Source organism: Halichoeres trimaculatus, unplaced genomic scaffold (assembly GCF_033239565.1).
Source record: "Halichoeres trimaculatus isolate MK-OKI-2021-1 unplaced genomic scaffold, fHalTri1.1 fHalTri1_scaffold_9, whole genome shotgun sequence".
In the NCBI taxonomy this organism is placed as follows: domain Eukaryota; kingdom Metazoa; phylum Chordata; class Actinopteri; order Labriformes; family Labridae; genus Halichoeres; species Halichoeres trimaculatus.
Window position 1 is genome coordinate 7,894,695 of NW_027437188.1, and position 25,252 is coordinate 7,919,946.

Sequence of the window (25,252 nt, forward strand, 5' to 3'; positions counted from 1 at the left end):
TCAATAGTAACTAAATGTAAGGGGAATATCACCACCTCATAAGCTTTTGTCAATGTCAAAAATCACAATTACTACCTCTCCCTTGTTCATGTGCTAACACAGATGTTTGCTGCGACATCTTAACAAGAACCTTTGTAAGCTAATGTTAGCAAACCAAAATTACCAAGACACTCAGCTGGCTTAAAAATGGACACTTGTACCTGCTGTTGTCTGATGTGTTTTGGTATTTCTTACACTGTACTTGCTGACTAATTGTAATGTTATTTTTTAAAGGCAAGAACAAAGAAATGGTGGCTTGCATACTCTTAAATCTACAGGATCAAGATGCTGCTGGTGTCTTCATGAATCCTCTTTCTTCACATGCATCTAAGAAAGTACAAGTACAAATCAGTGCGCAAACACACTTTTCAAGTTCCAACCATCTACCACAGACCAGTCTCATTACCTGGTTGCTTTTGTCTGACAGTGATTTTAAAGACAAAATTGAGGTCTGAATTGCTTGTAACAAGTACAAAAAAAATCTGCCAATGGAACAAGCAAAAAGTTACTTGTTTTAAGACATTGTTCTAGTTCTAAGCAATTTTTCTAGAAATTTTTTCTTGTTCTATTGGCAGATTTTTTTTTACTTATTGCAAGCAATTCAGACCTCATTTTTGTCTTTGTATAGCTTGAAATAAGACATTTTCTGGACTAACCAGTTGAATGTGGCTCATATTGAGTAAAATAAGGCCATTTTTATTTAAAATAAGACAAAAACACTTTATTAGATTTCAGTTTTTTGCAGTGAGCAATTTAACCAAAACTTGTGTATTTCCACATCCTGAAGTCACACCTTTAATAATACTTTTAGTAAGTCTCAGCTTTACTGGAAAAAGCAAATTACACCTCACTTCTTTTTATTTACACATGACAAAGGTTTTTGGTTAATGTGGAAACAAGGTGTTTGCAGGTCAGTGAAAAGTAAAAGCACAATCTCAGGTGTGTTCTTAAGAAAAGAAGAAAACAAATCTTTAAAATGTCTGATGATAGGAGATTAGATTGGTGAGAAAGCTTAAAACTGTTTGACTTTTGCATCAGCCTTGAGCATAGTGTTGATAAGGTTCAAAGTTTGATCCAGAACTGAGTGTTAGCTGTACTAGCATGCATTCATCGCAATAAATAAATCTTTGGCAGATTGGTATGCAGGAGCAGGGATGATATTTCAGCGTGTTGCATTCTGTCTTCTTTTCTTTTTTCCTTTCCCTTTGCATGCACCAAAGCATGCTGATTCGTAAAAGGTTAACACTACTTGGACTGTAAATGTGCAACTCCAGACCCCCCAACAGTTTAATGTTTTTAAATGTCTGTCAAAAATGGGGCAGATGAAAATGTGATATGAAAATCAGGATATAAAAGAGCCAGGTGTCATTTAATTCTAACTACCAACGTAACCCCTGGACCACACAAGAATGAAATCCTCCCGCTTGTAGATTTTATGTGATTTCTGTTGGAGCGACCACAGAAGATTAAAAAAACAGCATAAAAATCGTCAGCGGAGAGTTTCAGTGCTGGGATGTTCCCTGCACGGCCATGTGCTGTCTGCTTGTGTGTCATGGAGGCTCCCTGCATGTGCCAGAGCGGCTGATTTGGTTGAGGGCTTGGCACGGGATAGCTGCTGTGGGTGGGGAGTTGGCACGGACGCGACGGTCCTAACTCGGGATTGTCGAAAAACCCACCATTTTAATCCGGATTACGGCCATCATCATTTCTCTCTGGCGCGCACGCGTTTTTTCTGTATTTCCCTCTTCTGTCCTCTCCTGCCCACACGTTCGCTGCTCTCCTTCTCCCTCCCGCTGCTCTTTCTCCTGCTTCCCCCCAGCTAAACCCCGCCAAAAACCAATACTCCACGTCTGTTGCCATGGTGACCACACATGTCACTTTTGCTCATTCGTGCCATTGATCTGCTGAGAACGATCACTCGGAGTAGATTTTAGAAAGTCTATTTTTAATCTCCTGTGCTGCTATTTATGTCTTCCTTCATCACCCAATCTGTTGTCAAGGTAACTGCTGCGGTTATTATCATCACAGAGACCGCTGTGTTTGGCAGTCTGACCAATCGGTGCAGCCCGTTTGTTAGCGCTGATCACAAACCACAAAAAAACCTCTCATCATTAACTGTACTTATTCATGCGTGTGTTGTGTTTATGTGTTTTCTTTTCCCAGCCTGCTCAGTTCACATTCATTAACACGCCACTTACATACCTTTGTGTGTGTGTGTGTGTGTGTGTGTGTGTGTGTGTGTATGTGGAGAGAGACAGAGATAAAGGGAGAGGTACAGAGAGATGGGTAGACAAGTGAACAGTATTAGAAAATGCTATTATTAGATTTCCATTTCAGCAGCTTACAGACGGAGGATTACACACAGAGACTGTAACATAATAGAGAACTGCCAGCGACCACCTCATCCTCACAGCAGGACTCTGCAGTACTTACTGTGTAGTTTTTGGAGAGGATGATCCTCTATCCTCTGTTTTTTTTAATGCAACATCAAAAACATATTTCTTTTCAGCAAATAAAAAATAAATGCAGAAAAATGATTTGCAGAGGATTTTAGTTTAAAGGTGGATGGTGCATCTCCATCTCGTCCAGCTGTGCAAAAGTAAAGCCAAAATACCCCATGTGTAATGGCTGCTGACATATTCCATTAGTGAAATTATTAAAGGAAAGTTCGGTGCAGTGTAGAGACCAGCTGATGGAGCTTCAGTATTGACGTTTCTCCCGCTGACCAAAAGCTCCCAGACTGAGCAGTAAATACCCTTCAGGTTGAGTAACAGCTCACTGTGTGGGCTTCAGACCAATACTCACAGTTATGGAGAGCTGAGTGACTCTGGTGTTGATGATCATTAGGTCCCGTCTTTCTGTTTTTACACTCAATCTTCTGATCCCCTGAATGTTACTGCAAATTACACTGCAAAAATTTTGGCATCACTTTTGGGGAACTGTTGTGTGGTCCGTCATTTTATATAGTACATTGTTCTAACATATCCTGAAAGTTAACCCATCATCACCTCACTTTAACCAAGTGGGACCTGTTTCCTTAAAAATTATGCTGATCTAACTGACATTTTTTTTAACTATTTAATCTTCAGATTATTCATAGTACTACTGTTCAGCTAATGAAAAAAGTTAAAGGCAACTGAAACTGTCAAGTATAAAACGCTGCACATAGGTTGGTAAAAAGAGCAAAATAATCTTTGCCACCTGAGGTTTGAATAAGCATGACCTGTAATTACACTTTATCAAATCATTAAAATTTCCCCATGTTTTCGCTGATAATCAACTAAGAAGACTATTGTATGTCATCTGATGCATGAGCGGTTGAGCTGGTTCATTAACTTATTCAGGTATGACATGAAGTCTGTGTTTATATACACAGATCTATAGTATTTCTCCACCTGTTAGGGCTCAACTGATCATGTCGACTTAAACTAACTCTAAGCTTCATAAAAAAGATGTAATGCTGTGACCGTATTGTTTTAATTTAAAAAGTAAAACAACAGAACACTCACATTAACATAATGTTGATGTAATATCAACATAAAGACAAGAGTAACATTTTTCCCAGAATTCAAAGTATCAGGAAATAATTGTGTCATATTTCAATCCAAAGATGGCTGCTGTTATGACGCTGCAGCTATGATGATTTCAACATGAGTCACACCTCTGACAAGACAAGCAGCCAATCAAGCCTCAGGGTCCATGCGAACTTTGGCAGCTGTCTGGACATGCACCTGTATGTGACAATGGCATAGCTATGACCAGGCAGTAGCTAACGTCAGCAATCAGCTAATGAAAGCTAATATAACAGTGAGCTAAACAGAAAATTCATGTGCGCTGTACATTCTCTATTAAGTTACTCAGCTGGTGTGGAGTGGAGAAAAAAATGTCTGATATCAATCTTAAACATGACACATTGTTTCATCATATCAGCTACAACCCACACAGTGTAAGAAAATAACTGTTTCTCAGATGTGTGTAAAGTGTTTCCTCTGAAGTTTTTTTTGCGTAAAAGGCTCCTTAAAGATTCATCCGTGTCAGCGAAGTGAGGTTGAAAGAAATAAACCAGACTAAATTAGAGATCACAGGCACCCAGACGACACTGAAGACTGGTCAGTATGATAAAAATTCATCTACGTCTCCTCCTGAGAGGATGAAACCAACACCCGGTCATGTCAGAGACAATCGGCTTTGTGACGCCCCGAACAGCTGGAGGAAAGTGTGTGTGTGTGTGTGTTTGATTAAAATGTGTGTGCAGATGTGCATGGAGAGTTGTCCTTAGAAACTTAAGTTCATTCTGTGTTTCTGTGTACACAGTGTGAGTGTGACACTGTGTAAGGCCCCGTTTACACGACGCCGAAAACGGTCGATTCCGCAAACATTTCGTTGCGTTTTGGCCTTCCGTTTAGACGAGACCACGTTGCGTTTTCAGTGAAAACGCAAACTTTTGAAAACGCTCCCCAGAGTGGAAAGATCTGAATCCGCTCCTCCATCCAGCTTCGTGTCAACACAAGGCGGAGCGTCTCAAGGTGAAACGCTGACGTCACCGCATGCGCACTCGCAGTTTTAGGTGAAGGCTCTGCGCTCAGCCACATTTCCAGTTGAGCCAGTAGTTGGCGGTAATGCGCGTTATGTTTGGATTGCCGACCGTCTCACACAACAAAACGGCAGAAAAAGAAAGAACAGAAGAGGAGACTTCTCCTCCTGGAGTCGTATGAACGCGGATCGTTTTCACGCCATCCTCGTGTAAACGCGGGTGGCTTTTGAAAACGCAAAGGAAGAATCGTTGCGGGAGTCTCCGTGTAAACGGGGCCTAAGAGTGTGTGATGGGAGGTGGGTGGCCATGCAGGATAAAGGTCTGTCAGCAGGGGAGAGTGCAGCCCCCTCACTCCTTCTGTCACTGGCCTGAAGCACCGGAACATCCCTTTTGGCTAGTGTGTGTGTATGCAGTGTGTGTATCTGTGTGTTTCTCTGAAGGCTCCTGTGTGAGGCTGGGAGCAGCTTGGTCCCCGATGACCCGCCGTGAACTACAAGCTATTGATAAACCTTGGCAAATGAATACACAGACTGACAGAGACAGATTACGGCAAGTGTCCGCCCGTGTTTGATGTGACAGGATTAGATTTGTAGCCGCTGGTTGGCGGTATTTGGGTTACCACCTGGTACCCTGAAGACACATAACACTGATGAATCGTCAAGACATTCAGACGGAGAAAAATGAATTCACAGAAAACAGAAAGGATAAAGCTGAGGAGAAACAGACTCAGGGATGGCCTTGACAAATCACCGCTAATGCTTTTTTGCAAATCTTATGATGCTTCACGTCACCGAGCCATGATCTGTTCTGACACCAGAGCTTTCTTATGTCTGCATATTTCATCACTTCTTTCTTCAATGGGGAAATAGTCCAGGTGCTAGTTTGTGTGTGTTTAACTGACACGAGTGTTTTCAAACCCACTGTCTGATTCTTCAAAGTAGTCTGTGTTCACTTTAACTAAATTTTGTCATTAAGAGTGTTAAAAATGCCAACGCATATGACAGGAAGTCAGAAGCTGGCCATCATTTCAAGGGGCTGTGCATTTTTCAGAGGATAGCGGACAGGTTTAGGAGATGACACTTGTCAACTAATTATCTAGTCCTGTGACTATACATAAAATGCATGAAGAAACTGTATCTGATCGTGGGAATGAGGACACATATCTGTCCATTGGAGATGATTCTAGCTTGAAATGTCGAGGTTCTCAATGCATGCAGAGAAAGATTTACTGCTCTCCTTCATGTTTTACACTCAGACCCTGTTAACACAATAACGTTTCATCTAAAAATGCTAAAACACAGTGAAAAAAATCTATTTAAACAGAAATGCTAAGGGACTGAAGATGCTGCCAGGCCTGTATGTAGTGCTATAACTGTCTTGTCCAGAAGCCGCTTTTCCACTATAGTAAAGTTGAGCCAATCATCTGGTGTTTTGGTAAAAACTAAGAGCAGAAGTGGAGCAACAGATGCACATTTTGTTGAAAGACAGTCAGCAGATTCAGCAAATTCAGCAGATTCAGCAGCACAAGCACAACACAGTAGTCTGCGACGATCGTAACAATGGTTACTGTTGGACTGTATGCGCTTGTGGGAAGCAGAGTGTGGCTTACTGTTTGCACAGCAATGTTTCAGAAAAACCCCACTCTGGAGGCTGTTTTCAAAAGTTGGCATTTTAGGTCCCCTAAACTGCGTTTCCATGTAAACGTAAGGCCAAAATGCAACAAAACCGTTGTCGTGTAAACAGCCCCTCAGACATGAAAAAAGTTTGGCTTGGTGGGACTGTATAACAGTATCATAGCCACAAAATCTACCCTGTAAGGTTGATGCTGACCTGAAAACACTAACAGTTTTGAAAACCTGCACAGCTTTGAGCTCTGAGTATTCAAAAGAGTCTTATAGAGCTATAAAATCCCACCTACCAGGGGCGTTAACCCTGTTCGTCACAGGGGCTAAGGTGTGCTGCACCACACATAGCTCTTAGATCTTAACCAATTTCCAAACCATGGAAATCCTCACTCAAGGAGTCTGCTCCATCCCTTTTTTTTATAACACCATGCTTCTCTGTAAACACACACCAGACTATTCCATGAAACAACTCGACCAAGCTTGCGACTCTCAAAGGTTCGGAGACCAGCAACCCCATACAGGAGAATACACTAATAGGCCAATCCAACAAAGGAAACAAACCAACAAAAAGGACTTAGGGACCAAAACCAAGTTTCCTAATTAATTTGCCACCATGATACCATTGTTATCTTGTCTTAGTTTCCTATGGGATCTTAAGGCAGCAAAACATTTTCTTTTTGCATGATAATACATATAATTTAACTCATATTTAGTTTCTATTTTTACAGTAAAGGATGAAATATGCAATCATAAAAGGTTTTGATTTGCAAACCCCCTATCAGTGTTTCACTCACCCCCCCCCCATAAGATAAGATAAGATAAGATATACTTTATTGATCCCCGAAGGGAAATTCATGTTGTTTGGGCTCTCTTCCAAGCAAAGAATTGTACACTCTGATGGCTGCAGGGAGGAACGATCTTCGGTATCTCTCGGTCCTGCAGCGCACAGAGGTAAGACGTCCCCTGCTGCTTTTTCTATTGAGCAAAAATAAGCAAAAGAAACAATTAAAGAGAAAAATATAGCTAAAAAAGCAGAGTAATAACAGAGAGCTGCCAAACTTTGCTGCTACCGCTAGAAGCGCATCATTCGAAAAGGTGAATGGTGACTTAATTCGGTGGTCACAACTTTATAAGCATGAACTCCCACTGAAACTGGAGAGCTTAAACATGACCTTAGAGGAGAAACAAACAACTGAAATTTTCAGCTGCCTGTCGTGTTGTGTGCTCAGTTTTGCAGTGAAAAACACAAAATGAGAAAGATTTTGGTGGAATTATTCCACAGGTCACTGTGAGTTTCAGTCCTCAGTACTTGGCTTGGGGTTCAGCTGTGTTAACGACCAGTTTTAAGAGTACGCCACATCTGGTTGGTGATGCTTCCCAGTCTGCTCCTCTCATTGGTTGATTGTGAGATCCATGGGAAGCTGTCTGACCCTTAACTGTGAACATCAAACATTTGAGAAATGTATCCCCAGGTCAAGAGGGCTGGGACACAATAGTGACTCTGTCTCTATATTGAGCCTAAAATCATCAGCCTGTTTTCGCTTCACGCTGTCCCCTTTTTCTTCTTCCAGAATCCAAACTATGTCTTTTTATCCACCTTTATCAACAGATTCCAAAATTGCCTTTGTGTTTTTGACATAAAGTATAAAACAAACTCAACTGAGAGCCATTTATTACGTTTTTTTTCATCCAGCTCCGAGGAACATATTCCCACTACAGGCTGTTTCGTAGTGTCGTAACTGTGTTGGACGACTGCAGGCCACCATCTTAAAGGTCGTTTGAAAATGTCAAAATAGATAACTATAATGAGCTTGAAAAATATGCCAACAATACCCTGGTTACAGCTGAAAAGGGAATACAGCAGTGAGGATTCAGATCTTATCATCTAGCTCTCAGCTAATTCATATGTGCCAAAAATGTTGAATTATTTTGAGGTGCTCTGAAAAACAGCCAGAGAAGAAGCTGTGCCTTTTGAAGTCAGTATTGCATTTAGTGTAACCATAATGAGTTCCTTTGAATGAAATCACCTGGTATGACCTGCAGTGGTTCAAAGTGATCAATCAAATCCCCGATCATGAGACATTGTTAGCTCTCAGACACTCCTCTTCTCTGCTAATCCGTACAGATCTGCGTGAAGACCCCTCTCCTTCCTCCTTCATGTGCTTCTCAGACGCCCCCTTTACCTTAAATAAACCTGAGCGCTCTAAGGGCTTACACAACACAATCTCCTCCTGTGGTGGGTGTGCGACAGGCAGGTCCAGAGTCTGAGTGCTTTGATATTACACAGAAAATTAATGAATGGTAGATGTGTGAAAGAGGCCTGAGGGTCCAACAGGTTTACAGTTATCACTTTCATTATAGAAAATTCAAAGGAGACTTCCAGGAGCCAGCCACCAATGAGAGTGTCAGTGTCAGACACCCTCTCAAAACTTAAAATACTTTTAGACTTTTATGGTCATTTCAAAACCACCACTGCAAATAATGTTATTTCATCTAGATTAAGTAAAGCCAAGAATATCTGCCTGCAGTGGTTTGCGCTACCTTCATAGATAGCAGATATTTTATCATCAACAATTCAGTATTTTGTATTCATCAAGTTTGTATTTTTCTTCACATAAGATTTTTTTTCTGGACATGTCAGGTGAATGTGACTCAGGTAAAACATAAACGCTTGCTTAGGTTGTAGTTTTTGCTGTGCAATGTCTTCCCACAAATGTGGAAAAATGGTGGAACTCTATTCCATGCCTGTTGTACAATTGCAAAATGTAAGAGCCTAAGGAAATCATTGCTATTTAAGTTTTTCAGAGAGTTAAGGAAAAAAAGTGAGTATAATGAAGAAGTATACAATTTTGTGGCTAGTGTTCCGAATCAATGGCCTATTTCTTGTGTAGAAATCTATCGTTTGACCTGAGAGTAAAACATAAACATGCAGGTTCCACAGTGCTGTGAATGCGGGGACATCTTTGCAGGAAGAGCTGAGAAAGACAAACAGAGTCCACATGGAAAATGTTGAATTAATCCAGAGCTTCAAATACATACATACATACATACATATATATACATATATATATTAGTGCTGCACAATTATCGCAATCGCAATCGCAATCGCAATCGCAATCGCAATCGCAATCGCAATGTCAGCACATGCAATTCAGATTTTTCTCCATGATAACCAAGCAAGTCTGTAGACTCATCTTGACACAACTTTTTTTATTAAATCGCAAGCACAATCGCAATCAGTATTGTCCACCTAATCACAAATCGCACCTTTTCCCCAAATCGTGCAGCACTAATATATATATATATATATATATATATATATATATATATATATATATATATATTGTAGACTAGTTCAGTATGGAACCCCAAAAGATTCATAATTTAATCAATAGAAACAAATTTTTGAAATAAAAACTATTTTGTTAAATAACTTACAAACATGTAATATGGCCATTAAATTGTGATATAAGGCAATGTTAATATGAAATGTTTTGTTAACCTTTAATACCAAATAATTATAATTAAATAATTCATAATGATAATTGTAACATATTTTTACTTAATAAAAAAGTGACTTGTAATTCATTTTCCAAACTTTTATAAAATAAAAAAATGTGGGTTTTTTTTACAAAGCCCATTTTCATTTTATAATGTTCTTTTCCACATTGGCCTTTTTATTTTATAATGTTGTTTTTCAGCATAATGACTTGGACTGTCAATCAAAGCATGTTGACGACAAGAGAAAGAGGAAAATTGCCAAGGTGTCAGAGCCAAGATTTTCTGGGAACTTCCATCCATCCATTTTCTATACCGCTTATCCTGTTTAGGGTCGCGGGTGGCTGGAGCCTATCCCAGCAATCATTGGGCGAGAGGCAGGGTACACCCTGGACTGGTCGCCAGTCAATCGCAGGGCTGACACATAGACAGACAACCATGCACGCACACACTCACACCTAGGGACAATTTGGTGAGACCAATTTACCTGGTAAGCATGTTTTTGGACTGTGGGAGGAAGCCGGAGTACCCGGAGAGAACCCACGCATGCACGGGGAGAACATGCAAACTCCACACAGAAAGACCCACCAGCCGAGGTGGGGAATTGAACCGGTGACCTTCTTGCTGTGAGGCTGCAGCGCTAACCGTTGCACCACCGTGCAGCCTTTCTGGGAACTTTTAGAAAAAAATCATTTAAGTTCATGGCCCAAAAGAAAAGTTCTTCTCTCATAGCGCCTGAAAATTTCCAATATTCCTGAGCTAAAATACTCATGGGAATTTTCAGGAAATTTTCCTGAAATGTACAGAAATTTTTTCATCCCATTTGCAACCCTAATATCATCACAAGATTATGTCTTATTTCTTGTCCAAAATCTTTTTTAGACATTTCCTGTGACAAGTCTTCTTTCCTGCTATTACATCATCTCATGGTTTAAGATCTTTAAATAAGAAAACTGTCTGGACTTGTCAGGTAAATATGGCTCATGTTAAGTCTATCAACATATTTACCATGAACAATTAGGCATAAAATCACCAAAAACAGCACAGTATTGGTGTCTCAGTGTGTGACAATACACTGCATCATGGTGTTGTAGGAAAGCTAGTTGCGTGTAGAAATTCTCTTATACACACAGCGCTGCCCAGCCCTGCTTGTTCTGATGCTACACATCGCCCCTTTATTCTCCCCTTTCTCTTACTGCTCCTAAAAAAGGATCAGAGGAGGAACTACTTAGCACCACTATTACACGCCTTCATGCGCTGCGCTTTAATGCGAGGCAGAACGGCACAAATAACCCTCCTGGAAACAGCAGCATGTCAGATCTTCTTCTCTCACAGCGCCTCCTATTTAGTTAAATGGTGATACAGTCCATCAGTCTCAGTGAGATTCATATGCATGTTCTGAATGACAGACACATGACGGAGGTCAGTTTGGTGATTATTTTAGATGGAGGGACCAGGAGGTGAGATGCAGGGATGCAGGTTTCATGTGTAATTAATGATCAGAACCAGCTGCAGCAGGTGTGGAGGTGGAGAAAAGAGGAGGAGGGAAAATCTTCAGAGGAAAGGCAGAGCTGAGCGGTGAGAGCAGGTATTGATGGGGGCTAAAGGTGAGGCTCTGAAGGGATTAGCAGGTCAGCCATAACATTGGTCTTGTTTACATTATAGTCCAGAGTAGCTGACAGACCCCTAAGCTGCAGAGACGGAGCAGAGAGCTTCTTTGTCTGATTATCTGCCTCTCGTCAATCCCAAAATCTGAACCCACCATCCAAACACAAACTATAGACTTTATATCCATATTTTAAAATGTTAGTGTCCCACTTTGGAGAGATCCCACTTCTCAATCCTCTCTTTTTGGAAGCTCTTGGACAATGGGGAAAAGAAGCTTTTGTAATGTGAGTTTGATGTGTTCTGGTGCTCTTCACTGAATTATAATCCAAGGAAATGTAACACTGCAGCATAATTTGGCTGCCCTGATGGCACAATTTGCTACTTTCACAAACTTTTCTTCAGGATTTTGCAGAAAGTGTGTCTGAATGGAGCTCTTTGAAGCACATAAACCCCGGCACATCAAATCTGCTCCCCTCCTCAGCTGAAACACACCGCTCTGTAGTTGACTTAGCTCCTCTCCACCACACTTCTCCCTATCTCTTGGTTTTCTGCCCCTCGCCTGTTGCCGTGGTAACTAGCAGAGGGAAGTTGAATGGAGGGGAGATTGATGAGAGGGAGGGGGAGAGAAAAGGGGGGTTGTTTCAGGTTTCTGGGTAAAGGAACCACAGTCGTTCTTCCTCCATCCTTCTCCTCCTTCTCCCGTCTTTTATCTCCACCGCTGCATCCTCCAATCTCCACGAAAACTTACCCTCCTTTTAGATCCCAGGCCAATTATTTCCTCTGTTTTTGCCTCCTCTTCCTAATTATCTCCTCCATTTTCGCCTTCTCCTGTTTTATTTTTGTCTCCTGTTTTCTCTTTTGCTTGCAGTATTTTGGATTTTTTGCTTTTTCTGTTCTGGTTTTTAAAGTTTTATTCAAGTTTCATGCACACCTCAGTGAACAAGAATGCACTCACAGCAGAAGTGTGTGCACATTTATTTTTCTTTAACCTCTTAAAATTCATCCTCAGGTCTTCCTAATGGGCTACAATCAAACCCCTCTTGGCCTCCACCTCTATTTTTATAGAAGGCTTTATTTGTGTTGATGAAAATAGAACAGAAAGGCAGATTTTCAGTAACACTCAAAGAGCTACAAGCTGAATAACACCACAGCAGCATTTGTTTCATTGTTTGTAGAAGTGCATGTTTGTGTGTGCATACAGAGAGGACAGATGGAAGTAGGATCCCAACTATGATTATTGTTCACATCGTTGTACATGTTTAATTTTGACAATTAACTGCCCGTCAGTAATGAGAGCCTTGAGCAAAACAAACGCCCACTCAGAGCCAAAAGTTCCCCGTCAGATAATCAGGAAGAGAAAGAGAGAAGGCGGCGGGTTGAGGGCACACAATTACTGCAGGAGAAGAGGCGTTTTGGATTTGTGTTGGCTTTATTCTTTTGCATAATCACCACCGCCTGTGTGTAAACACAGTCTACATATTTGTCAAAGGGAACACAAACAGTTTCTGCTGGGAGTCGAGGCTGTGAGTGTGCAGGATGAGCGCTCATATGTCTCTACATTATGTTTGAAACAGTTTCTCTTTCACATTCTATCAAATGTGGCACTAGAGTTAAAAAGAATGATCAAAAAACAAGTTTTCAAGCATTGTAGATTGAATTTCTATCCAGTTTTGCTCAAAAGGTAATCTAATGTTGTGTGTACAACCTGAAAGGTAATTCATTTATTCATTCATCTACTACCACTTCTTCTGATCAGGATTGCGGGTGCTGAAGCCCATCACAGCTGTCTTAGGGTGAGAGGTGGGGTACACCCTGGACTCTTTGCCAGTCAATCACAAGGCTGACACACAGAGACCAACAACCTGTCACGCATGGACTCACATCCATGGGCGATTTAGGCCATGTCCACATGTAGCTGGCATACATTTTTATACATTTACGCCTGTCACCCACACAAAACCACACCTTTACGTCACTAAAAAAGATGTTTTCTGAAAACTCCAGCCTCCAGCAGTTAAGATTTTGGAAAACTCCGGTTTCATGGTTTCCTGTGGATGCTGGCAAATGTTTTCGGTTCTCAAACATCACAACTGAATAACAGGGGCTCATTCTGACTGGTTGGGATGGGTTTTTTTTATGTCTAGAAAACACTGCCCATTGTGGGTTTGGCATACGTCGAGCCGCACTCCCTGCTGTGTATGGGCTAAAGTAGTCTTAAAAAAGGAACGGAGGGGGGATAACTTGTTTTTTGAAAATACCCGGCTATGTGTGGACATGGCCTCAGAGTCACCACTTAACCTTAACCTGACTGACACTTAACCTGATGAGCATGTTCTTGGACTGTGGGAGGAAGCTGGAGTACCAAGAGAGAACATATGCATGTACAGGGGGAACATGCAGACTCCACACAGAAAAGCCCACCTCTGCCAAACCAGGATTCAAACTGGTGACCTTCTTGCTGTTAGGCAGCAGCACTAACCAGTGCGCCACCATCTACCTGAAAGTTATATAATGTGAACCACTGTTGCACCAGGACCCTGAAAACCTTTCTGAAAACCAGTCTGGTCTATGATTTGGCCACAGCTAAAGGGCTTTGGTTATTCTGAAAAAAAAACAAAAAAAACAACTCAAATAGTGGCTTAAGACTGTTTAATACAAAGATATAGTGTCTGAGCAAACCAGTAGTGTAGAGCCTTGAACCCAACCATAAACCTGTCTATTAATGGTGTAAAAATCACTTTTTTTAACCTGGTGTGTGTGTTGATTCTGAAGTTTCTGCAGCCAGCTTCTGGCCGAATCTCAAAAAACTCCAGTTTTAAGCTCCTCACCATCGACTCAATTTCTTCCAGCTGGAGGTTCTGTTTGATCCCGTGCAGATCTTTTTAGGCATCAATATTTAAATTGACTAAATATAAGCCATAATCATATGACAAGTCTATTTAGTTCTACTTTCAGCAATTCAAAACTGGCTTCTTAAAGGAAGATTAACTAACAATGCCATTTGCAAACTCTGAGTTTTATGAAATAAGTGATTTAACTAAGCTGTTAAAATCTTAAGTTTTTGATTGCTATATCTTGAAATAATACTGTTTAGATAGCCCTTTATGTTGCCCTCATTAAAATACTTTGAATTTAAAAAGATCACCCCAGATTGTTTTAAAATGACACAAGACTTTAGTGGACTTTATCAAAATTTTTCAAGTGACCAAATATAGTTTCTTGCCCATGTTAAATATTGTTGAGAAGTTGGACAAGTACACGTGCATATATTTGAGTTTGGATGACTACACATTTGGAGTTGATTGCAGTTTGTTAAATTTACTTAAATCAAATGTCTTTGATCACACTTTGTAAGAAACAGTCACAAAAAAATTCGAGAATTTTCAAAATTAACATGAGCACACAATGTTTTACACAGTGTTTAAAAGGTGAACTACTGTAAATTAATAACATTTTCTATTTCATGATGTCAGTAAAAGTAATTTGGTCAGCATTACCTGATTCAAAACTTATGAGTGTTTTTGTTTATGTACTTACCAACCTATTTAAAAATAATACACACAAGTCTGGGAGATAAGAGTTAAATATATATTTAACGTGCTGCTTCACTATTGAGTGTATGTGCAGTTCACCAAAGAGTGTGCTCTGTCGTTCAGAGAGTGATCAGAGCACACTGAACGATAGTCAGTATCCGTCTTAGTGGTAAAGAAGTAGCATTGCTTCCTCTTCCAATTCGCAGAGAAAAGAGGGCCTTCATAGAAAACTACAGACACAATCTGGAGATTATTCCTGGCTGGAGGGGGAGGGTGTGTGTTTGGACGGGTTATAGAGGGTGAAAAAAGGACCAAAGCGGGAGCCCTGGGCGTGCAAATGAAAGTAAAAAAAGAAAAAAAAATCTGGGATGCTCTGCAGAGGAGAGAAAAAACAGGTGGGGGTTTTCTGTGCGGCGTATGATAATCTACGGCTATTCGATGGCATTAACAAAAAAAAAAAAAAAAAACTAATGCAAGAATCCTCCCTTGGCCCAGCCACAGATTACAGCAGTGGGTTTGCGTGTGCAGGCTATTATATAATTCATTCTCTGTGATGAGATTTTCCTGTGTTGCTGGTTTTCCTACCAGCCCTCCCTCCATCTCTCGCGCTCTGTCCCAGAACTGGCAGGTTTCTCTTTTAATTTCAGGGGATGTCCGAGCCTCACTGGGTTTTTTGGTGACTTTATAATCTTTTTATCCCTGTCTGGAACTAATTCATCTTGAACCGTAATTTAACGTCTTCTCTCAGTGCTTCGTTAGTCTGGGATTGTCTCCGCTCCCTGTCTGGATGCTGTTTTGTTACATGGATGAGAGTGTGCGTGTGTGGTCATACAGAATATATGTTTGTGTGCACACGTGCGCACATTCAGTGCAATACTCCCCCACCAGGGCATTGTGAATTCTCTGCTCACTAAGCTCCTTAATGGAGTCACTAGAAGGGCAAATGCATTTTCATTTTTTTCGTTTTTCCATATATTCCTCTCCCTGCACATGCATGCTCATCACAGGTGAGAGGATTGGAAATAAGTCTTTTATGTCTCATTTTGGAGGTCATCACGGCTGACCTGCAGTTTTGATGAGTGGTACATGTGAGCCACACGCCGTCAGACTCTGGAAAGGATTAACGCTGCCCTCTGACTCCGCACAAGACTGGCAAAGCTGCGGAGCGATTGGTAGATTACCCTTCACACAGCCAAATGCCATCTAATGATTATCTGGTGACATCTAAAGTGCAGTGAAGCCCCCCTTTCAGATCCTCTGCTCAGTCACAAAGGTGCCCTGATGAGCAAATGAGTTAGATGAACAAACTGTCTTTGGAAACCAGGGGATGAGCCTGGGGTATGTTTGAGGAACAGCTTCTCAATTTTACATAAAATCCAGATTTATCTTGAGGGTGAGGGGAGCAGGGGAAGAAAGAGGATGATAAATATCACTGACTGATGATCAATCTTTCAAGAAGCTCAAGGATATTAAAACAATACTTACCTAGCAATTTATCTTCTGTCATTATACAAAAATACAATGAAAAATAATAAGACAAGCTCATATTGAAACACACTGCTCTGGATGATGGATGACTGCAAGATGAGAACACAAGGAAGAAGCAGATGACTTCACTATTCGATAGATAAATATGCAAACAAACTCACATTAAGTATCAATTTACAGTCTTTTTTAATCATATAAAAGTGTTTCATTTTGTCTGCTACAAAATTCAGCTCATCAGCCTTCTCATAGGATGAATCAACATAAAATCTTCTGTTTCTGTTTATTTAAAAGCTTTACAATGGTCTCCTTTACTGTGATAAATCAGTCTGAGTTTAACATTCTATCCATGATGAAGTTATTCTCTTGGTAATCTTAATAAAAGCAGAAAAGAACAGCAGTACCACAACCAATTTAAAGACCCATTAGCTCAAAGTTTTCAACAAAACCTGACTCTCGTTTAGAGCAAAAACCAAGGCAAGGTTTCTAATAGAAGGTCACAGTAATATATAGGTCAAAAGAGAAAAAGTAACAATGCAAGATCACAGCAATGCTGGAGAAAACAAGGTAAGGGGTTTGACAACATGACAAGCAACCAAAAATCTCAGAGATTGACAAGTGTTAAAGTATAACTTCAAAGAAATCTCAATAAACAGCCACCTATACATGGACCCAATATTCCGCTTGCATTCAGTTTATTTGCTCAAACAGAAGAATTTAACCTTTGTATACACCTCATTCAGAAAGAAGAGTGCCAATACGAATGGACATGCAATCGGTTTTTAATCGGGTGGAATATTCCTTTCCCCAAACCGATTGATGTATCATGTATCCTCTCAAATGGAAAGTTGGGTGCGTTCTTTCAGGGCATGCTCAGATATGGCGTAAGACGCTACTAGAGACGTTCCTCAATTTGTTAACTTTATGTTTATTTGCGCATGCCCCATTGACTATTCTGTTTGATTATAGCAGCGCATGTAGACAAGAGACTGGAATATTCCTTTGAATATATACTATTGTTTTCAGTAAAGTCATTCAGAAAGATTCTATTGGAAAAGACAAAAAACTCCTCATGTAACCGTGGTTAATGATCTGGATTTCAAGACACAGACCTGATAACTCACAAGACAGTAGGGATGGGTACCAGATTAGGTACTTTTGTAGGTACCGACCCAATTCTGTCAAAAGTACCTGGTACCGATTCACGTAAAATCAAAAGGTACCATGTTTAGGTACCTAAATGCATCCTTGTGACTGTGAGGGAGTGGAAGAGTTAGGGATTTTTTCATGCTGGGCATGAACACAGCATTGCAAGGTTATATATTGAAGAATAAATATGTTAAATTGAAAAAATGTCATACTTAGTTATTAGACAAATTGATATTTTTACTACATAAACCCAAAAAGTACCGGAAATTGGTACCGTTGAATACTGGTACCGACTGCCAGGTACCGGGCATCTGTACCGTATTGTTTCAAATGTGAAAGGTGCCCATCCTACAAGACAGGCACAGAACAGAGGGAGATAGAAGACTGTTTATACACAGGAAGTGATGATGGCAGGGAAAACAATCACAAAGGTGAAAACACATTAAAAACTGAAGTTTTATACAAACCAAGACAGGACAGACAAAGACATGATATTATACAATATGTGAACTAAACATAAATGACGAGACGTGACATAAGCTCTTCAAATAAACTGAAAGCAATTCAAATTTCCTCCAAGATTCTTGTTTTAATCAAAAACTTTGCTTGTATCAAACTCCTTTCTGCTGATTGATTTGAATCAGTGTGATCTGTGTAATCAGGTTGTCCTTGATCTTGTTACTCAGGGTGAACTACAGGTGGTATAAGGTTTGACCAATCCCAGTTAAGTATTTATTATTATTATTTATTATTTCACAGCTGGTGATCGGTGAGAAAACGGGGTGATTGCCTGTCTGAGGGTGAAAAACTGCTCATTAACTTTCATTAAAAGATAATTGTGCACTAATGTGATATAGCCGAGAAATATAGCCGTGCTTTTATTCGAGTCATTAAATTCTCTCCCACTGTTTGATTCGGTGATTAATGTGCTGCAGTGTTTTACCCTTTTTGTATTCTTTATCAGGGTAGGTGAATGTGATTGGGCCTTTATATTAACACATGATTATAACTTTGGTTTATGAGTTTCAATCATTCTTATCCAACTCTGAAAGAAGAAAATGTACACACAGCAAAAATCTTGTCTGCTACCTTGTAGGGTTGCTGTCTCTACTCATTTAGTCCAAATATGAGCAAGTAAGTTGAGGAAGGCTTCATGCATGTCTATGAATGTTGCCATTTAGTTTCATTCGGTCAATTATACCAAGTTTTTAGGAAAGCTGATATTGTTTGGGGATGCCTTTGTTATTACAGCTTCACATTTACAAAGACAGTGGCATGTGAAGCTGTAATAAGAAAGACATCCCCAAAAAATGTCAATTTCCATTAAGAGTTGACATGATTGACCGAATGAAACTCAAGGACAACATTCATAGACATGCATGAAGCCTCCTTCAACTTAGTGACAGATGTCGTGGTAACACTTTTCTTTAGAGGTTCGCAAATTTCATCACACTTAGGTAATAATTAGACAAAGTTTTTTTCTTATTTCTTTGAAATTACCCCTGAAATTTCATGAGAATTTGGTGAAAATTAGCACATAACTTCTGTCCAGATTCTGTGTTTCAGTGCGCTCATACTCACAGTGTCTATCACAATCAGGTAAGGCCAATATACAACCCCACTCTTGGTGAATATCACATCTGAAGCCTTCAGGTGAATCATGTAAAACATTATAGGCCTAATCATAAAGCTATATCATTTTGCATGTGATCTCAACTATGCATATCAACAAACTGGGTACTAAAGAACCTGGTGAAATTAAATAACAAACAGCTAACTATCAACTGATTATTGGGAAACTGAATTATTCACTTAACATTTCAAAGGTAATTATCAGAGGAAACAGTGAACCAACTTCTGTATTCAAGAACTAAGCAGATATTTATCACCTGCTTCTCTGGAAATAAAAGAAACGTTGCTGGTTGCTCAAAACATTTTGTGGTGGGTTGTGATTTAATTTCAAATAAATCAGTCGCTTATCATCACCTTTTAACCTTGCATTTCGGAGTAAATTTCAAAGAAATTGGAAAAAAAAACAGTAACCTACAAGTTGTGACTTGCAACAATAAATTCGGACATTATTTTAAAGAAGTTATTAGCTAATTTCAGAGAAATGAGAAAAAAAACTTTGCCTTATTATTACCCAAGTGTGGTGAAATTCACAGACATTTAAAGTAAAGTGTTACAGATGTATCTTTTTCATGACAGTGTCATGTCAGTCTTATGCAGACTTCTTAAAATGAGGTGTTACCCATTTATCGACTGTTTTTAATATGTTTTTAAAACAATATCAAACAGTGATAAGGATTTCAGGCTTGATTTATATCATCCCTGTTTTCAGAGTTTCCTAAGGCCTCGGGGTCTCTGAAGAGTCCTGAGGAGGCTGAAGGTCTTAGAACAACTCGGTCTCTCTTCCAGACACAAACATGTAAACTTAGTTTGGCTGTTCTCCATTAAAGTTTGAAACCCACTTACAGTCTGTTTGCTTTGGAGCTTCATCCCTTTAAACTTAGATGCTCGGTGTTATGCATGTTGACATTTTCTCAGGAACGAATGCTGTGCCTCCCGTCAGCACCGCCTCCAAGCCCATTATTATATGTCAGCGTCTATTGACTCGTATGCACAAAAACCGCATAAATCCATGATTAATGTAATGAGGTCAGGTTTTGATGGGCAACTGTAATGATGTGTACTCTGCCTTCATATGGAGTAATGACAGTGATTTATCATTTATGGGATTTTCATTTCTATAAATGCAGGCGATTAGAGGCAGCTGACCTTACAGTGTGCAGAAGTCAGTCTGAACTCACTCACATTTGTCGGACGGCGGTGGGACGCAGCAATCAATCAGTAGATTAACAGCAACGTCCAGGCCTGTCGGCGGTCTGGATCCAGACTTTGTTTGGTTACACAGAGCGAGACAGCCAACAGGCTCGCAGACCGCAGAAAGGCTGCAAAGTAAAGTGCTCGCTCGGTCTGAAATGTAAAAAATAAATGAGCTATGAATAAAGTAAGGAAAGAACAAAGAGAGAGGGATGTCTGCGGGAGAGGAAACAGCACAGGGGTGTACAGATATGTTATGTCAGCCTAAAAATAGACTCGCATTAACACACAGTGAATTGAAGTGAACCTAATCTCTGCACAAAATAAGCTCACCGCATCTCTCACCACGGCCCACAGACACGGCACCAAATCAGAAAAATTATGTTCAGCTCAGTCTCACCTGTTGCCATGGTAGTGGGAGAAGAGAGAGGACCTGTAGCCTGGTGTTTGTAATGGCAATAGCAGTGTGTGAATGTGTGTGTGTGTGCATTTGTCGCCAAACATACCTCCAACTTAAGTGACTCTGAGGTTGCTGTGGTAACTTGAGCCTAATGATGCAGAAGACACCCAAGTTAGACGAGATGTGTCGCCGCACGTGTTTTTACCTGCAAACACCCACACAACAATACACACTGACATACACACACCCATACACACAAACCTGAATCACAGATAACAGGCTGAGAGTTATGAGCGCTGACGACACATCCAGGCCCCACTCAGAGCTGCTCGTCTTCACCAGTGTTTACTCACAGCTGATGGATGAGATTTGGAGCGCTCTTCTTCTCTGGTTCTTATCTGGAGGAACACACTGACTTCACAGAAACACAATGTCCAGCTTTTATTCCCCCTGGCTCTGTGCCGCTCTCTCACTGATTAAGGAGCGCAGAACACTTTCAAAGGCACCCTGCTGTGATTTCACTTCCGACTCCCTCCTCTTAGTCTTAATCTGTAACCATTTTTCCACCCATGATTGTAGGCTTTATCAGATTCCCTTTGTATTATCGTCCTCACTCTTTGGTATTTCTAAGCACAGGTTTTTAAGCAAGTTTGCCTAGCAAGTATGTTGTTAACCCTGTTGAGCTGTAAGCTTAAATTACAAATAAATTTAATGCACTCAACAGTAGGAAAGAGCGACTGCCATAATTTTCGCTAAATTGATTCTTTTATTGAACAAATAAAAAACAGCTTTCCTAACTAGTGTATGGCTCAACATTTCCTACACATGAAAACTTAGCCATAGTTCCTGCTTCTTTGCAAACAGGACTCAAAGAGTGGGAGGTTTTAAGTTTGCTGCGTTTACAGATAAAATTCAGTGTATGATATGCACTTTTTTACCTTTATGCATCTAAAAAGAAAAAATTATTTGCACATCAATTTTTTTGGACAAGTGCGTTGGAGGGTCAGATATCCTGTAGCACAATTCCAAAGTAAACACCTGCACACTGTCTGACTTGCAAAAGGTATAAATATTTTTTTGTTTCATAACGTTTTGGGACTGGACCTTCAAACCCTTTTTTTTGCCTGATAAAGTTCCAATACTGAAATGTTGTAGCATAAAAAAAATGTATATATTCTTTTTGCAAGTCGGACGGTATTTGTAGCTATGTGATGATTTGTCAGGGGTTCCAAGACTTTTCAGGCTGAGGCAGCGTTGCCAGAGACTGGTGACCCGTCTTCCAAGAGAATACCCCAATAGGCGAATTTAAGAACAGACAAAAATGAAACCAACAAAGTTTAAAAATATAACAATAGATAAAGACAAAAATAAACAGCCTAGGTTACTTAATGTAGCTAGCCAATGTGCAAATATTGCTTTGTGTCTTAACATAAACTTCCACCACTGATGCAGTCATTAATTATCCTGATGTGGTCACCTCTGGGTCAAAGAAATGTGGAAAACAGATCAAACTTTTTTTTTTCTTTTTTTTTTTTGCAAGGTTTGATATGAATTTCAACCAACTTTTGTTTACAAAGTTACAACAGTGGATAATATTTGCAATCGTTAACAGTTTTTTTTATTTTTATTTTGGAAAGCATTTTAGGGGCCCCCCTACCTTCCTGATGTTACCCATCTGTTTCTGAATTTTTGAAGCAAACTGGCTGGAGCAGCCATATTGGAAGTGGGGCAGGGTTCGAGTCTCTGCACTAACAGCTTTAGGGCACCCTTTGGTCACGTGAGCTGAGCTGTGCTTCTGATTGGGCAAACTCGCTATCCTAATAGCCTCTAAACTGCGTTAGAAAATAAAAATTAACCCCCCCAAAACAGTGTGTGCATGTAGCAAAATTTGTGATTCAGACTGGAGAAGTTTTTTGCACCAGGATGTACATGTGTTTATTTCTGCGTTTATTCCCTGTGTATGTGACTTCTGGCACTTCTGGAGCCAGCCTCAAGCAGACACTAAATAAACAGCAGATTTTACCAGTGTGACTTATGTAGGTGGATTTTAGGGTAACCTGCCTGTTGCTGTATGTGTACACCAAGGTACTTCATAAAACAATACCGCACAAGCATCTCTTTAAACCAGCTAATGTGGGCGTAGTTTCATAAAAACACAGATTGAGTCACAGCAGTGATCTGCACCACCTTTTTACTCCTCCCGTATGGCTGCTTGTAGGTTAGTAGTTTAGTTGCTGGTTTTTAGAAGTTGTTCACTTTTTTGAAAAAACAGATGAAATGGTATTTTTTAAGATAATACATTAAAACATTGCTGATATAGTTATTAAGACTACCTGATAACAGTTGTTAAGGAAAGAATGGGTCTTTTGACTTTAGAATCCTTTTAGTGGAGCAGATAAGTGAAAAAATCGTTCACATGATGATGCAAGCATGAAATTTGGTATGGATACTCTCTGAGGGACACTCTTTTGAAATAGAACGTTAGACACGCCAAAATTCAAGATGGCGGCCATTTTTTCAGATGGACGCCATTTCTATCAGACGATTCTTATTTCAAAAGTTCAAATGGTGATGCAAGCATGAAATTTGGTACAGACACTCTCTAAGGGACACTCTTTTGAAACAAAATGTTAGACATGCCAAAATTCAAGATGGCGGCCATTTTTTCAGATGGACGCCATTTCTATCAGACGATTCTTATTTCAAAAGTTCTAATGGTGATGCAAGCATGAAATTTGGTACAGACACTCTCTAAGGAACACTCTTTTGAAACAAAATGTTAGACATGCCAAAATTCAAGATGGCGGCCATTTTTAAAGATGGCCGCCATTTTGTTGAACACTTGTTATTTTAATATATTTCTATTGGTGATGCGAGCATGAGTTTTTGCACATACACTCTCTAACACTCATGAAAAATCAATTTAGACACCCCAAAATACAAATTGGTGACCATTTTTCATGATGGGGGCCATTTTATTCAAGATGGCTGCCATTTCAGTTGAACGCTCATTATTCCAACTCAAACTCAAACGGTGATGCAAATGTAAAATTTGGCACAACTACTCTTTAAGGGACACAAAAACTATGCTAGACATACAAAAATTGAAGATTGCTGCCATTTTTCAAGATGGCCACCATTTTGTTTTAAAAGCTCTGTTTTCAAGAACATTAATAATAATGACAATACTAATAATTTAATGGTAAAAACAATAATTACATGAATGCTAAAAAGAATACATTAAAAGACGTTAAATAATAATGATAATTGTTATTACTATTAAAATAATTTAATGAAGAAAAATAATAATAACCTGAAAAAATGATATATGCTTTATGCTACAGAGGTAAGAGAATTAAAATACAGGCACTTATTTTGGAGGGAATTTTTTTTTTTTTTTAATCAAACAGCTTAAGTTGGAAGGTGCAAATGTTTCAGGTTGGGGTTCACCTGCACAGCACTGTGCAGCTTGTCAGCAAGTGTGAATAGAAGAGTAAGCAGCCAGCTTGAGTCTTTGGTATGGCTCAGTCTTTGTGTAGTTATCTTTTCTTTCTTTCTGTGTCTCTCTGTTCCCCTCTCTCTCTTGCTCTTAAAAAAACATATATATATATATATATATATATATATATATATATATATATATATAATATAGTTTCCTCTACACTCAGACGGGGCCATAATTTACTTGACGAAAAACACAAATAAACGGACTCCCACCAAAAAACTCTGATATCGGTCTGCATTCACGCTTTATTTAGAGAATTTTCAGCGCATTACTTACACCGCTAAATAAGGCTCTAATTCTCATCGTGTCTCTTCGTCCTGGCAGACTACCTGCGTTTGTTTATATCTGGCACGCCGTGCGCGCAGACTGATACACATATACATTTTGGTTACTCATTGTGTTTTTCCGCCAATTTCACTTCCGGGTCCACCGCGGTCAGCAACAGACATACAAAGTAAAAGCATGTGAGCAACATGCACTAATGCGCGACAAAATATTTAACGGCGTTAATAGATTGACGGGTTAACGTAAAAATAACGCGTTAACTTGCCCAGCACTAGTATATATATATATATATATATATATATATATATATATATATATATATATATATTTATATATATATATGAAAGCATAAAAAGCAAAAAAATAAAGCCTCCCTTGTGACTGTTACCTTGTTACGGTAAGGGAGCTTGTGTACTCTGATGAACTCTGTGAGCTATGCCGTTAGGGGGCAGTTCTGGCAGGTTTAACCACTTCTGACAGGTCAGGGGTAAGGAGTTAGACAAAACACAGTCAAATAAACACTCTTGGCTTACAGTTTTGAAGTTTCGAGTGGCTGTAAATGGTTCCTTGTAAAGGGACCTCACGAGCACTCTTAACACCAGTTTTCTAGTACGGTGGTGGTTATCCTGAAAAATGACTACCATTTTGAACATTCCTTGTTCAAATGAGTGGCTCAGAAGGAGTATTTGTGCCATCTTTTAAGCTTGCATCACCATTAGAACCATTGAAAAAAGGAGCATACAATACAAATAGAAGCCATCTTTAAAA

The 25,252-nt window shown here is 39.7% G+C and overlaps 1 protein-coding gene across 1 annotated transcript in view; it reads left to right on the plus strand.

Annotated features, from left to right (window-relative positions):
• The window catches only part of gjd1b (gap junction protein delta 1b), a 53,743-nt gene that overhangs the window by 17,584 nt on the left and 10,907 nt on the right, over positions 1-25,252 (plus strand). The window lies entirely within an intron of this gene.